The sequence below is a fragment of the Zonotrichia albicollis genome, chromosome 5 (genome assembly GCF_047830755.1).
Source record: "Zonotrichia albicollis isolate bZonAlb1 chromosome 5, bZonAlb1.hap1, whole genome shotgun sequence".
Lineage (NCBI taxonomy): Eukaryota > Metazoa > Chordata > Aves > Passeriformes > Passerellidae > Zonotrichia > Zonotrichia albicollis.
The window spans coordinates 16,826,238-16,839,690 of record NC_133823.1 but is presented as its reverse complement, the minus strand read 5'-3'; positions in this window follow the sequence as shown (position 1 = coordinate 16,839,690).

Sequence of the window (13,453 nt, the reverse complement as noted above, 5' to 3'; positions counted from 1 at the left end):
AACCTGAACTTGGGTCTCTCACATGCTGCTGCTTTAATCCCAATCCCTGGAAACAAGGCAATGCTGTTCCATATTCCTCCACCCAGTTCCCCCCAGGCAGGAATTATTTGGGTCAGAAGTGATCTCAAAGACACCAGGTACAAATCCCTCTCAAAGCAGGGCCATTCAAAAATGTATCTAAGTAATGCCACATTTTGGAATAAACCCTCAGGAAAGGGTCACACTTTGGACCCCAAAGGAAGAGGAGTGTGGCACATACATAAACTCCAGTTCTTTTTTTTAATAGTCACTTTCTAGCTGTCACAAGCAGCATGGGTTTTCATGGTTTGAGAAGATCTCTTTCTTAACCTTTTTCCAAAGGAGCCTGCTTGCTCAAATGAGGCCTGAATGCTGAATACAGAGTGAGTGTTCTGACACAGGTGGAAATCCTGAGATGGTGGTGCTGGGCACCCTGGCTACTCTGCAAGCCCTGCTGCACTCTGGAGCATCCTTACCACGACAGACATTTGTCTGTGGATCCTCTAAGATGTCAAATCAGCCCCTGCCAAAGGGGGATTGCCAGAAAAAATCATGAGGCAGAGTAGAGATCAATGGTTTTAGCATGAGAGCTCTAACATTGCTTTTACTTCTGGCAAAGTACTGCAAATAGTACAGGCATCCTACTCAGTTTTCCACAAGGGATTTAGAGAAGCACACTGCTTGCTCATCACCCATGTCAGCTATTGGGAAAAAAAACACAAAAAACCCCCTCAAATCTAAACTGATCTTCACAATGGAAATCATAGACAAACTTCAGCTAAGAGCTACAGGCCCAAACAAAATCCCATTAGCATGAGAATTATTACTTGAATAAAGAAAAGGCAGGAAAGAATATGAGTAAAGTTGATTATGGAAGAAAAAAAGTACAGGTACAATAAAGGAAAGTATGACTCAGTGCCAGTCACCCTAACATATGACAGAGCTTGTGATGTGGTAAATAGTTGTGGGGGACAGGCTGTGAACCAACCAGCCTCTTCACAAGCTGGCAAAAATTCTTAGGAAAGTAAGGAAAATGAACAAATAAAAGTATTTGAACTTTAGGATGGTAGGTACACAGATAATTAACTACAACAGGTTAGGACCAAGCAACAGGAAGTTTCTAACTTGAACAAACTTTTTTTCTAGTCATACATCCCAAACACCACCAAAAGTGGCAGTGACCAAGAAAGGGAGTGATTCACCCCTCAGTTATAACTGCAGGTAGACACAGCTGAAGCTCAAAGCTGAATCAAGCCATGCATTATGGCATAACATTAAACCAGTCAGTTGATCATCTTGTTTCACAACTATTCCACATGGACGCCTGAAAATCTGATATTACTTAATCCATAAAACCTCAAAAACAACAAATATTCAAGAGAATTTGATGTCTTTGATCACTACAAACTAATTGGTAGAGAAAGTTAAAGTTAGATATTGCTAGATAAAAGAAAGGCTATTTTCCAAAAGGCATGGTGGGGAGCATTGACATCTTGGTGGATCTGGGGTTATGGCAATGGTCAGAGGCCATCCATGCCCTGCTTCCAGAGAGCCACAGGAATCTATATCAAGTCTTGTGCCAGAAATAAACAGGCTTTGATCTCCTCGGTGAGCAGCCCGTGTGAACCAGGGCAGAACCAGACATTCAGGTTTGTCCAGCTGCTGGGGAAGCGAACACCATCCCTTTGGCTGGAGCGCCTCCCATCCCCGTGGGAGAGGCCAGGCTGAGAGCACAGGGGGGAAAAAGAGAGGAGAGGGGGGTCCTGCTCAGCCCGAGGGGCTGGGGGGCTGCTTTGCCCTGGTGGGCTCTCAGGGCTTGCCTTGTCCTCTAAGCACCCCTCTGACACAGGGTGTCTGAGCACAGTTCCTCGCCGTCCCCTTCTCCCTCCACCCTGAGCCACAGGCTGAAGGCAGCACCTGAGGCAAGCCCTCAACATGAAATTTCACGGTGGTCCTCTGCAGTATTTCAGGTGTGTTTGCATCCAAACAAAAGGCAAAAATCCAACATCTCTGGGTAGGAGCTGTTAAGCAACACTCTCATACCAGTCAGCCAGCAAGTTACTAACACCCAAATAATTTCTTATCAACAGGGAGAAGAGGTGTGCGTGCAACATGAAGCTCAGCATTCTGTTCACACAATGACAGCAGTGTTTTGGCAAACATTTTACATTATTTTTCAGTTGTTCCCTGGCCCCCTTGCAGCTGAAGGATAAAGTACTGAAGGCGGATGGCTGAGGAACGCTCCTGCCTCACGTGATGGGCTCTCCATGAGCTCTCAAGCCATAGGGAAGCGACCCGAGACTCAGACAAGTGAAGGACAGGACAAGGAGGCCCTTCAGAAAACCCTGGGAACAGGCCAGAGAAAAAACTCTCACTTTTGTGGGTTTTTTTGTTACCAAACCTTAAGCAGTTCAAGCTTACATTTCAAATGAGGTAAAACCTGTACAGGCCCTTACATCTTTTCATTCCTTGTTAAATGATGTACAGCGCTCAAACCCCATTTATGAAAAAAAGTTCTGACCATGTCTTTCTGAGGAGAAAAGAATTTCTAACAAATGCTATATCAGCTCATCAAACTACTGCAAACCATGTTTATAGGTAACACCTAATAATAGCATTGCTTAGCTGAGATATTTCCCTCTTTCTGCTAAGCACAATATAGAGAAAAGTGAAATTATGTCTCATGATACACGCAAAAAGTAGCCTAGGATAAGAGAGCATATATATGTAGTTATTCTTTGTTGCTGTGCATTCAATCAAGTCTATTAGACTTGACAAGGCCAATTTTGCACCTTCCTATTGTTTTGTCCTATACGACTGGGATGTCATTCCACTGGGAAAAAAATAATTGCCATCGATAAAGACATGGTTTCTATGACATTTGCAGAGATATTGCTGAAAAATACCTTTAGCATGGATCACTTCACCTCACCAAGTGGGATAACTGGCTGAGCTCAATGTGCCTAATATGAAAATGCAATATCTACATTTCCCATAGTTTAAAGGAAGACATACCCCCCGCCAGGCAATATATACATGCACACACTCTGCTCTCTCTGCCTCAGGTTCACACTGCAAGGTAACCAATGGCTGTTCACAGATGCTTAAATTTATTCATGGGGGGGGAAAAAAAAAGGAAAAACAACGCTAAGATCAGGATCGACATGTCTGCAATATCAGCATAATTTTTTGGTTCAGAAAAATGACCTTGAAAGTCCAGTAACAGTGAAAGCCCAGTGGTAGCTCCATATCCATAAAGATATGGAGCACTCATGGTTAAAACAATCTGCAGCATATGGTAAATGTCTCAAGGCTAAATAGGCCTCAGAGGCAGAGGGGAAAGGAAGCCCAGTCACATTCCCTGACCTACTCATTTTCCATCTCTGCACATAATGTGTTCCCAAACAAAAGGCATAGTTTTGTAGTGATCTCGATTTTTCTTAATTTCATGAGAAAAATCATTACACATTAGGCTGTGAAACACATGGTTAGGTAGTTTGTCAGTGGTTATCTGATAATGTGTGACAATTTACACTGATTGTCTTCAGAGCTGAACTCTTGCAATGTCATCAAAATCAGTCAGGGAGGTTTTATTTGACATGCAAATTAAGAAGCATGAGGAAATTAAGAAGAAAGATACCACAGATTTTTTTTTTTTTTTTTGAAGAATGCTCAGGATGGTGTTTCATCTTGTCCTTTTTTTAAATCATCAGCATGATTACATTATACATGGGCTTCCTCAATCAATACAAGAATAACTTAAACAACTGAGATTATTCTTCAATACTGTGCCAGTTGGATTGACTCAGCTGGTGCTCAGAAGGAGCAAGAGAGATGACATTGTTCCTTCAGTTTTCCCTGACTTTTGAGGTTCTCAGAGACAAACCTGCCCTTGGCTTCTACCCAGGAGGTGATGGTTGATTCAGAGTCTGCACAATTTCTACCCTTACCAACTCCCTTTCAGCCCAGCCCACTGAAACATCCTTTATACCTGCCTGGAACCAGGAGGAATAACTGCAGAAAAAACAAAGCCCTGGTATCTCTTCCCATTCCTGAGCAAAGTAGGAGCTGCTTTGGATTCTGACTTACAAACACAGAAGCTGTGCTAAATGCCTTGGATTTAATTTCCATTTTCTTTGCCAATTTTCTTCTGCTTTAGTGTTGGCCTCCACACTTCAGACAATTGCTTCATTAGCAAAGTTCAAGTACCAGCCATATTTTCCTTAGAACTTTACACCACTCCTTTCCCTGTGACCTTTATTGTTCAGCTAACTTCAAATAATCTTAAATAGTGGCTGCTTCTATCTACTGTTTTGTCCACATTTTAAAAAAACCCTCATAGATACCAGCTCATGATGAGCAAGGCTGTACCTTGTGCCAGGACTTCCTTTTCAATTTGCATGTCTGTTACATAGTAAAATGTTGCACACTCATTCGTTTTTTAAAAAAGGAGGGGGTGTTTCCATAATTCCCCTCAAGTCACTTTGCTGAAAGCTCAAGCCTTAATTTTTTTCCAGTTCACTGTTTATCCATTATATATTATATAACAATATATTTATTGCCAATATCTGAGGTGTTTAGAAAATTAATGTAAAGTTAGTAATAATTAAAATTAATTGTGGAACCTAATCACAGTGTAATAGAATAAACAACAGTAGTAATAGCTGCATTAAAATACACTGTCAATAGCTGTGAGCACTTAAGGGCTCATAAACAGATTCAGATATTTCTTGCAGCTGTGTATGGATTTACCACATAAGCCAATCACAGGACATGTGAATTCATGGTAATCTATTTTTAAGGTACAGCACTTAATGCCACTAGATAATTAAACAGCACAAAGGGCAATAAAGACAGTGCTCACCTGGGCACTGAAGGGAAAGAAAAAGATCATAACTATCAGTACTGTTTCAGAGCCATATCAGATTAATTCAGAAGGGAGATTTAAATTGTTATGCCTTATTTATGATTTAGATATAAAACATACAAAACAAATGAACGCTTATCCTTGGGATTCATTCTACTCAATATTCTGCTTTTCATAAAGCCCACAGTTTGTCTTTGTTCACAAACTATCCATTATAAACCAGATGACACTTGACAGAGCATTTTTGTATTTCAGCTTTTTAGCAAAGCAGAGCAGCAATTGCCAATAGAGAAGGCACATGAATGAGACCAAGTGTATCCACAGAAACTGCAGTCAACTGCTTCTATTGTTATTTCAAGTACATCAGAAGATGGGCCTGTATCTCACTTAACCCATTTACACTCCATTTTATACTTATAAAAATGAGCTGATGTTTGCAGATGGCTGCAGGGTGATTTGTGGTTACAAGCAGAAAAAGGGGTCCAGAGGTCTCGACTGGCAGTGGTTTTCATGGACTGGGGGTACTCATACCTCTGTTTATAGGTGGGCAAAGATACTGCCTCATGTTTAAAAGTACTTCTGTGACAGGTAATTTTGCATTGATTGAATAAAAGTAGCAGTTAAAAGTACAAATTCCTCTGGTTTTGAGTAGGAAATAGCATACAAGAAAATCAGCCAAGTTTTAGATCACCATGTTAGTAACTCAGTCCCACACGCTCATGGGTTGGAAATAACCCACCATCCAGACTGAACAAGTGGAATAATGGTACAAAACCACTTGGAAAGTGGTACCAGGAACTGGAAGATAAAAAAATGGAGTCTAATTTGTTTTTTCCTCAGCTCATTTTTGTTTATTGAAAATTGCTGAGCAGTTTCTTTTTTATCTATCCAAAAAAGACATAAGAGGTCTGAAAGTCCCTGTGCCCACTAACAATAGATAATTCTGGATGTGCTTACTCCACCTCCACTATGAGACCACTGCAAGGCAGTTTGGTAGGGAAAACCAAAGTGAACAACTGTACTGTCATATGCAGAGAGCTGGATAAATACTGACCCACGAGAGCAAGCGCAGGGTGAGCCATCCTGAGCTACCTGACTCTGCCCTTACCCAAAAGCAGCCTGAGAACATCACAGTGAGCCTAGAAAACCTCACATTTTGAGCTGAAGCCTCCTCTTCAGCAATATCAGTCATTCACAGACTTCTCAGAGCAAGCCGACTCCCAGCACTCTCCAAGGAAGTTTAAAAAAATAAATTCAAACTGCATCTTTATCACATCAGACTTCCCCAGGGCTCTCCCAGAGACCAAGCCTGGAGACTGTACAACAGCTCTGCCTCAAGCAGGACCCCTGGCATAGCCAGAGGCCATCCCTCAGATCTCCAGCAGCACGAAGCACCTTGAAAGAGCTGCAGACAGACACTGGCAGACAGACTGTCAGCACAAGGGCTGGGAGGCTGCATCTTCTGGGTCCAGCCTCCTCCCATGCAAGTGCACAGCACTTCTTTCTTCTTCCTGTCATCGCTATACCCACACACAGGTAATTCTGATAACACCCTTTAGCAATGTTTACAGAGGCATAAGTTTCTGTTTGCTTTACAGTAATCATGTTTGTATTAGAGACCAAAGCTGGGAGGATTTGTTTTGGATGGTGCTTTATGAGATGTGTGGGACAGCGAACTGGGTTTGGCAGAAGTGCTTGGGTCCTGTGGCAAGCTGCTTCATCAGTGGGAGCCTGTGTTGTGCTTGAGATAATTCTCTGCTGCAGGGTACCCTATCAAAAGGGAGGAAGTGCTCCAGGCACCTGCTATATCCCTTCTGCCAAAGTACACTCAGCTTCTTCCCAAGTGTGTTCCAGCCTATCACACAGGAGTAGGCACTCTTCTCCAGCTCTCACTGAATATGCATTTACATGGCTTGGATTTATTTCACCTGATACATTCAGAAATTAATCTACCAGTCAATAAGAACCATGTCAGCTCTAACTATAGATGCTATCAGCTAAACATGAGATAAACCAAAAATTTCCTTAATACAGTTCATTCAGTAGCAGATGGTATTCAGTACAGAAAAGAGGCACAAAAATAATCACCCTGAGCCTGGCTGCATTGCTGGATAGAAACACACAGAGAAATTGTGCATTTTGTGTGCACAAAAGAAAACTAAATCATTTTCACATCCTGTAGCTCAAGATCTATTCCCCAAGCCCTCCCTCTCCACAAAGCTGTCACAGCACTGGCACAGACTGAAGGACTTGGGGAATTTCAACACTGAATCTGCTCTGCCTGCTCTCAGAGAGGTCAACAGCACATGAAACAGCACAGTGACAATGTGACACACGGCGGTGCTGACACAACACAAAGGAGCTTTTGCATCTCATTCCACAGGGACAAACACCAAGTACCTTTCAAATGCCCATCACCCCATCTTAGCCATCACATACTCAGTGATGAACAGGATTTCATAACAATGAAAAAAAAAAAAATAAAACTGCCCAGATAGGGCCCAGGAATAGAAAAATATTTCAACTGGGCAACACAGTTATATCATCCTTTCTGAACTGCAAAACCTAATTGAGAGATTGTTACAAAGCCTTTTGTTCCCAAGCTTAGGAAAGCCTCCTGGGTTAGCCAAAGCCATCTCACATGATACTTGTTCCTGTTGAATATACAGACAATTGGGTTTTTAGGAGCTTTTACTGACCACAGGAGATGACTACACCTTTCTGCCAACTATTTTCATTAGAACAGGAAACAGCATTTAATCCTTCTCCAAGAGTGCAATCTGGTGATTACCTTCACTGATCAAAGAGCAAAATGATACCACTGATAGATCTAAATTCACTACCTAAGAGGTGTTATTTTAAATGCCTTGTATGAGCTCTATTAGTTTACTAGACTAGATTAAAATCTAATCTAGGAATGTCTAAATTAAAATTAGCTTTTGCTTGAACAGTAAAATATATATCCAGACCTAAAGATGTCAAGTGAAGGAAAATCAATTTTTTTTTTCCTCCAGGCATTTTTGTTCTAATGACTAATTGCTCTTAAAAGTAAATACAAAAATTCCTAATTAGCTTTCTTGATTACTCAGACTACTTCGACCTTTATGCTATTCATTTTTCATGCTGTATTTAATAAGTAATAGGCAGGGGGCCAGGGAGGGAAAGCAATCTATGTTTTCTTCAGGAGAAAGGAGATGGAAATCAGAAAACCCCAGAAAAACACAGGTCCATAACCTAATGGAAAAATTTCACAATCTAAAAACCTAGAGACCTCCAGTCTCCAATGTTGAGCTCATTAATTGTAGCAACTAAGTCCACTTGATATCAAGATCTTATTTTTAATGCCTAAATCTTTCTATGTTGACTTGTCAAATCAAAGGACAAAATATTTAAGCAGAGTCTAAAGAAAAGCTTTAACCTATTCCATTGACAGCTTCACAGACTGCAGAGAGAATCTCCCAAGAATCACTTACATGGACTCCAGGTCAAAATTTTACATTAAGATTGGCAAAAGACTCTTGCTCTTACTATACAGAATATACAAAATACATTCACAGCCATAATTCAAGTCCAGCATTTTCTAACATTTTATTTCCTCTTTCCCTGTGGCTACAGAGAAGAATATCTTCTCACATATTAGCCTAACAGATGACTAGCATAGACAGATATTTGATAATCAATTTTATGAACTGTTTATCACCTGAAACAAAGAGTTTGGTTTTTAGAGCCAGCATCATCTAAATGCCCAGTCACCTGGCAGGAAAATTTCATGTTTGCTGCTTAGCTCCTGCCTAAAATCCCTTCCAGCCTCCAGAAGGGCAACTTGGCAGCAGTGGCAAACTTATATTCCCTGTGCTCTGAGGGAGCTGACAGGGTTTTGACAGGGTTTTTGTCAGCAAGTTTGCTGACATCAGTACCCCTTGCATTCCTGTGGCAAGCCTTCAATTATCAGGAACACTGAAGTAATCAGTGCCTTGGTACCTCTCTCATGATATATTGGTTTGGTGGGTGTTGGGGTTTTTTTGTTTGTTTTTGTTTTCTTTGTTTGTTTTGTGTTTTGTTGTTGTTGTTTTGGTGGTTTTTTTTTTTTTTTTTTGTTTCTAACTGTGGATCCTCAGGCTTCAAATGAAGACAATAAAACAACGGGTCTTTTTTTTTTAATTCTATCTTTTCTTTCCAATGAAGTTATCATCTCATGAAAGTTACCTTAAAATAGAGGCACCAAATAATTACACCTACAGGTACATATTTAATTGTCAATCATTAATCTGTTGGGCTGAAGAAAAAATTCTGTGGAAAGCAGACTGTAGCACAACAGGTAGAAGTGGGTAACATTGTACACACTAAGTTGGTAAGAATTTTTAGTTGAGGTGGTATTTTCTACAGCAGCTCATAAGCTACAATTTAAACCACTAGGAAAAGAAAAATTCCAGCCTCCCTGCCTAGTAGGGTTTATTGCAACCTTTCCTTTGAGCAACAACAACACAAAAATACAGTAATTCTGAAATCTGAGGACTCCTTGGCAGAAAATGGGAAGACATGCACTGTGACACTTCATTTGCTGACTTCTTGGACCTCATCTGCCCTTGGAAAGAAAAAAGGTGGCACATTCCAGTACACACTAACACAGAGAAACCAGGGCCTGTTTCCATGTATTCTGTAAGCTCTGTTTTTGCTTTGGCAGTAAGTTATATTCCACCGTATCTCTGCAGAAATAATCCCCATAAGGCATAATAGAAAATAGCGACCCCTTCATTACTAGAAATGGAATCTGCTAAATAAGAATTTATACCATTAGATAGATATATCTCAACAGAAAACACCCATTTTTACCCTAGGTGTGATCTACATACTTCACTCACTTGGAGGAATAGGAAGTTTCATTACCCAAAACAATCTATCTTTAAAACAAAGTTTAATAGGTGCATTGCACATCTGAAATAGGGAAGAGCAAGGAGGAAGTTTTACAAGCATCCTCTCCTTGTCAGTTTTCTGCACAAGCATGTTCAGAAAGCCAGGCACATCCTTCATTTTAGACTTCATCACCCACTGCATACACCCTGGGGAAGGAGAGCAAACGAAGCATGGAAGGGAAAAGAAATCCATCAAAGCCCTGAATGCTGGGAGAGCTCTTCTGCTGGAAGGAGTGACAAGTTAGGTAAGGAGGCCCTGGGGCAAAGACCCTTGCTGGAATGTTGTGTCTATTGATGCATACAAATAAATATGAGAATCGACACATATATACATTCTACATAGCAAACATATTTTATACATGCACACAATTGAATCAAAGAATAGCCAGCCTCTCATTCCTTTGTGTATTAGCATATGGGAACAGTTAAAACACCTGCGATCCAAAACACAAGAATTCCCCACTACTCTGTCTTGGGAATATTTGTTTGTGGCTGCATAGATGCGAAGTGTGCATCAACAAGTGGCTGCATAGACACAAAGCACTTCTTATTCTAGATCCAGACTTTGAAATCTACTACAGCTATATTAATCTATATTAATAGTATTAACTTCATGGGAAAGGTTTCTAATTGCTTCTGCAGAGAAAGGAGCTTAGACATCTCTTAATGCACAGCTGTTCTCTAAGCTGACTTTCCAATACCTAGATTTATCTCTTGTAATTCAAAAGCAGTTTGCAGAGCTAGGATGTTAAAGGACAACACTTCTCACTGGCTCTTTTCTAGGTTGCCTTTGTGTTCTTGGTTCAGTCCTCCTAGATAAGAATGCATTTTAATTTTGTGTTTTCCTAATTAGATGTTATGAAAACTGGAATAATGTGGAACAAGTTGAGAATATAGCGTAAAGTTTCACATCTCACCAGTCTACAAATTAACAACTAGTCAGAAAATAAGCATAAGCCTGCTTGGCAACTGTACAAACACTCCAAAATGAAAACAATTCTATACAGATAAATAAATGCAAAATTGTCTTTCAGAAAGGCTGGCTGTTTGCTGTAGCCATTTTACTGCAGTTACAACCCAGGCCAGGCAAAAGAGGCAAACTCAGCGTCTCTCCCTTGTTCCCTTACTGCTCAGCTAAAGAAGCTATCTTCTCTCCATCACTCTAGACTTACCTTTGCTGCTTCAGCCTCTGACAGAAACACTTTGAGAGCAGGGAGACAAAGCACTTGGCTGCTTAGACCTGTAATTTCTGGATGCTGAGAGCAGTCATAGGGAGCCTCTTCCCAGTTGTCTCACATCTCCTGCTCAGACCTCGCTTGCAGAAAGCACAAAGATATACAAGCAGAAGCACCTGCTCTCACCACCCAACTCACAGAAAGCACCTCTCCTGCCCAGGATATGAGGCAATGAAGAAATGGAAGATCTCTTTCAGCTGGCATACATTGTTAATTAAAGACTCATGATGTAGCCATGTGTTGCTGGTAAAGAGTAATCAAAACATTAGAGCCCTTAAATAAACAATACTAAAACTCAATTTCCATTACAACAACGGAAGACAAATTTAAAAAATAATCTCATTATAACTTGAAATCAAACTGATCTCCTGACTTTTTCCAGGCATCTCAAGCTGAAAAAGGTGACATATTTCTTCCAAGACTGATTATGATGTTTCATTACACCTGAGATTTGTTACAGGACTTAACAAGCACAGGACAATAAATGCCAGAGCTGTTCTACTTAGCCAGACCTTTTCTTCACAGATTAAATAAAAAATATAGTACAAAATAGCACCTGCAGACAAAGAGAAAGAAGAAAATAACAAGCCTTTTCTTGCCCTCCTTTGGTCAGGCCATAGCAGCCCTCAAATGGTAAAATAGAAACCCTTCTATGCCCAAAAGCAAGCCCCAGAGGCTTCTTCTCACCTGAAGCAGGACCCTGATTAAATCTCCCAGCTGAATTGATTCACAGGGGCTTTTCTTTTATTACCAAGTAGGGTTGCCTACTCAGCTGTAACCATTTTTAGTATATCTCAAGTGTGGAGTTTTTTTTTTCCCCTGAAGCTGAATTTAACACAATTTTCTGTAAAAGAGAAACTGAGAAGTTTTTTAGAAAACATAGAAGCTTTCAGACCATTTAAAATGGAGGTAACATGTTCATTTCATTCACAAAAGATGGTTAACTAAACTGAAAGTGGGAAACTTTATTCTGCATAAAAGAATTGTCCAATACTGGACAACACTTTTATTCTTCATTTTTGTAAGGACTTTTGAACGAGTGCCTTTTTTAAAAGGGTGAAATCTAAGATCAAAATAGGAATAAGTAAAAGGGAAAGGAATCAGATATTACAGCAAGCTGGGAGGGGGTGAGGACTGGAATCTCATTACGCTAATACCTGGGTGCATTGAAAAAATTCAATTTTCATTGCACTTTTTGTGAGTTGGGGGGATGATAATATCTGTTATACAGAAAGGAACTGAGACACAGCCACCTTCATCCTGGGGATCTGGTTTGATCAATGATCAACATGATGTTTCAGAGCACACAGCATTATATAGCATTAGGTATGATTAAAGTCCAGCATTTCCACACAATTTCTCTAAAAAACAATAGGTACAACATGATCAGTCAGCTCTTTGAAACAGTATGTTCTTAGCATTCTCATTCTAGACCATGAATTGTGAACTAACAGTTTATAGTAGAGCTTTAAAAAAATAACAACAACAACAATAATAATAGTTTAGGAATCCCCTCATAGTTTTTGTAACACCTGACATGATTAGCACTTTATAAGATAAATCATTATAAGAACAGAGAGAAACTTTTGCAGATAGCATTGGCTGTATGGAAATTAAAGATGAGTGGTCTGTTTTCAGTGTCAGCTACCCTTAATTTCCTGAGACCAGTATCTGATGTTAATGATACAACAGGAGCTAATTAGTGAATGGTTAAGAGTGTGCTAGAGAAATCCCACCTTTTTCCCCTACTCCTGAAGGTAAAACTTGTGGCCATTCCCTGCTAAATGCATTGTATGGATTACTTAAGTGCTAGCGTAAGGTGCATGAAAAAGATAACACCAAATTGGGAGATAAGCAGAAAGGATCTGACCTTCTTAGTCAAGGTCATTGATAGTGTAATTATTCTGATAAGCCAGGCATAATGATCTCCTGCACTATCAAGACACCCAGGCTATTCAGTTCAGCAATGACACATTGCACTTTCCAGCAGAGCCCATACTTTTGCTCTTTAAACCTATTAGAGGTTGAAGCTACCTATTCTAAACTGCTTGAACACAGGACTGTGTGTCAGGCTAAAACTGCCAAAGGAGAAAAGAAAGGTGTTGGAAAGGTTTGTTGCATGCAAAGCTGCCCTGGGTAACTCTCCTACGAGACAGGCAAAAACAGCAGGATCCAATTTTCTTGGTTCTAGACCAGAACTTTCTGCAATGTAAGGCTGGGGATGTGAGTGGTGCAGCAGGGCAGCCTCAGCCCTGGCTGCAGAACAGCCCAGTGCTCATGTACAGGGTCTGAGGAGCACCACCAAACTCCCGGGGCTGCAGCATCCCAGAGGACGCACTGGCAGCAGGACCAAACTTCAGGTGCTCTGCTATTTCTTGGGAGAGGGCCAGAGCTAAGGGGGAGATATCTCACAGACCACA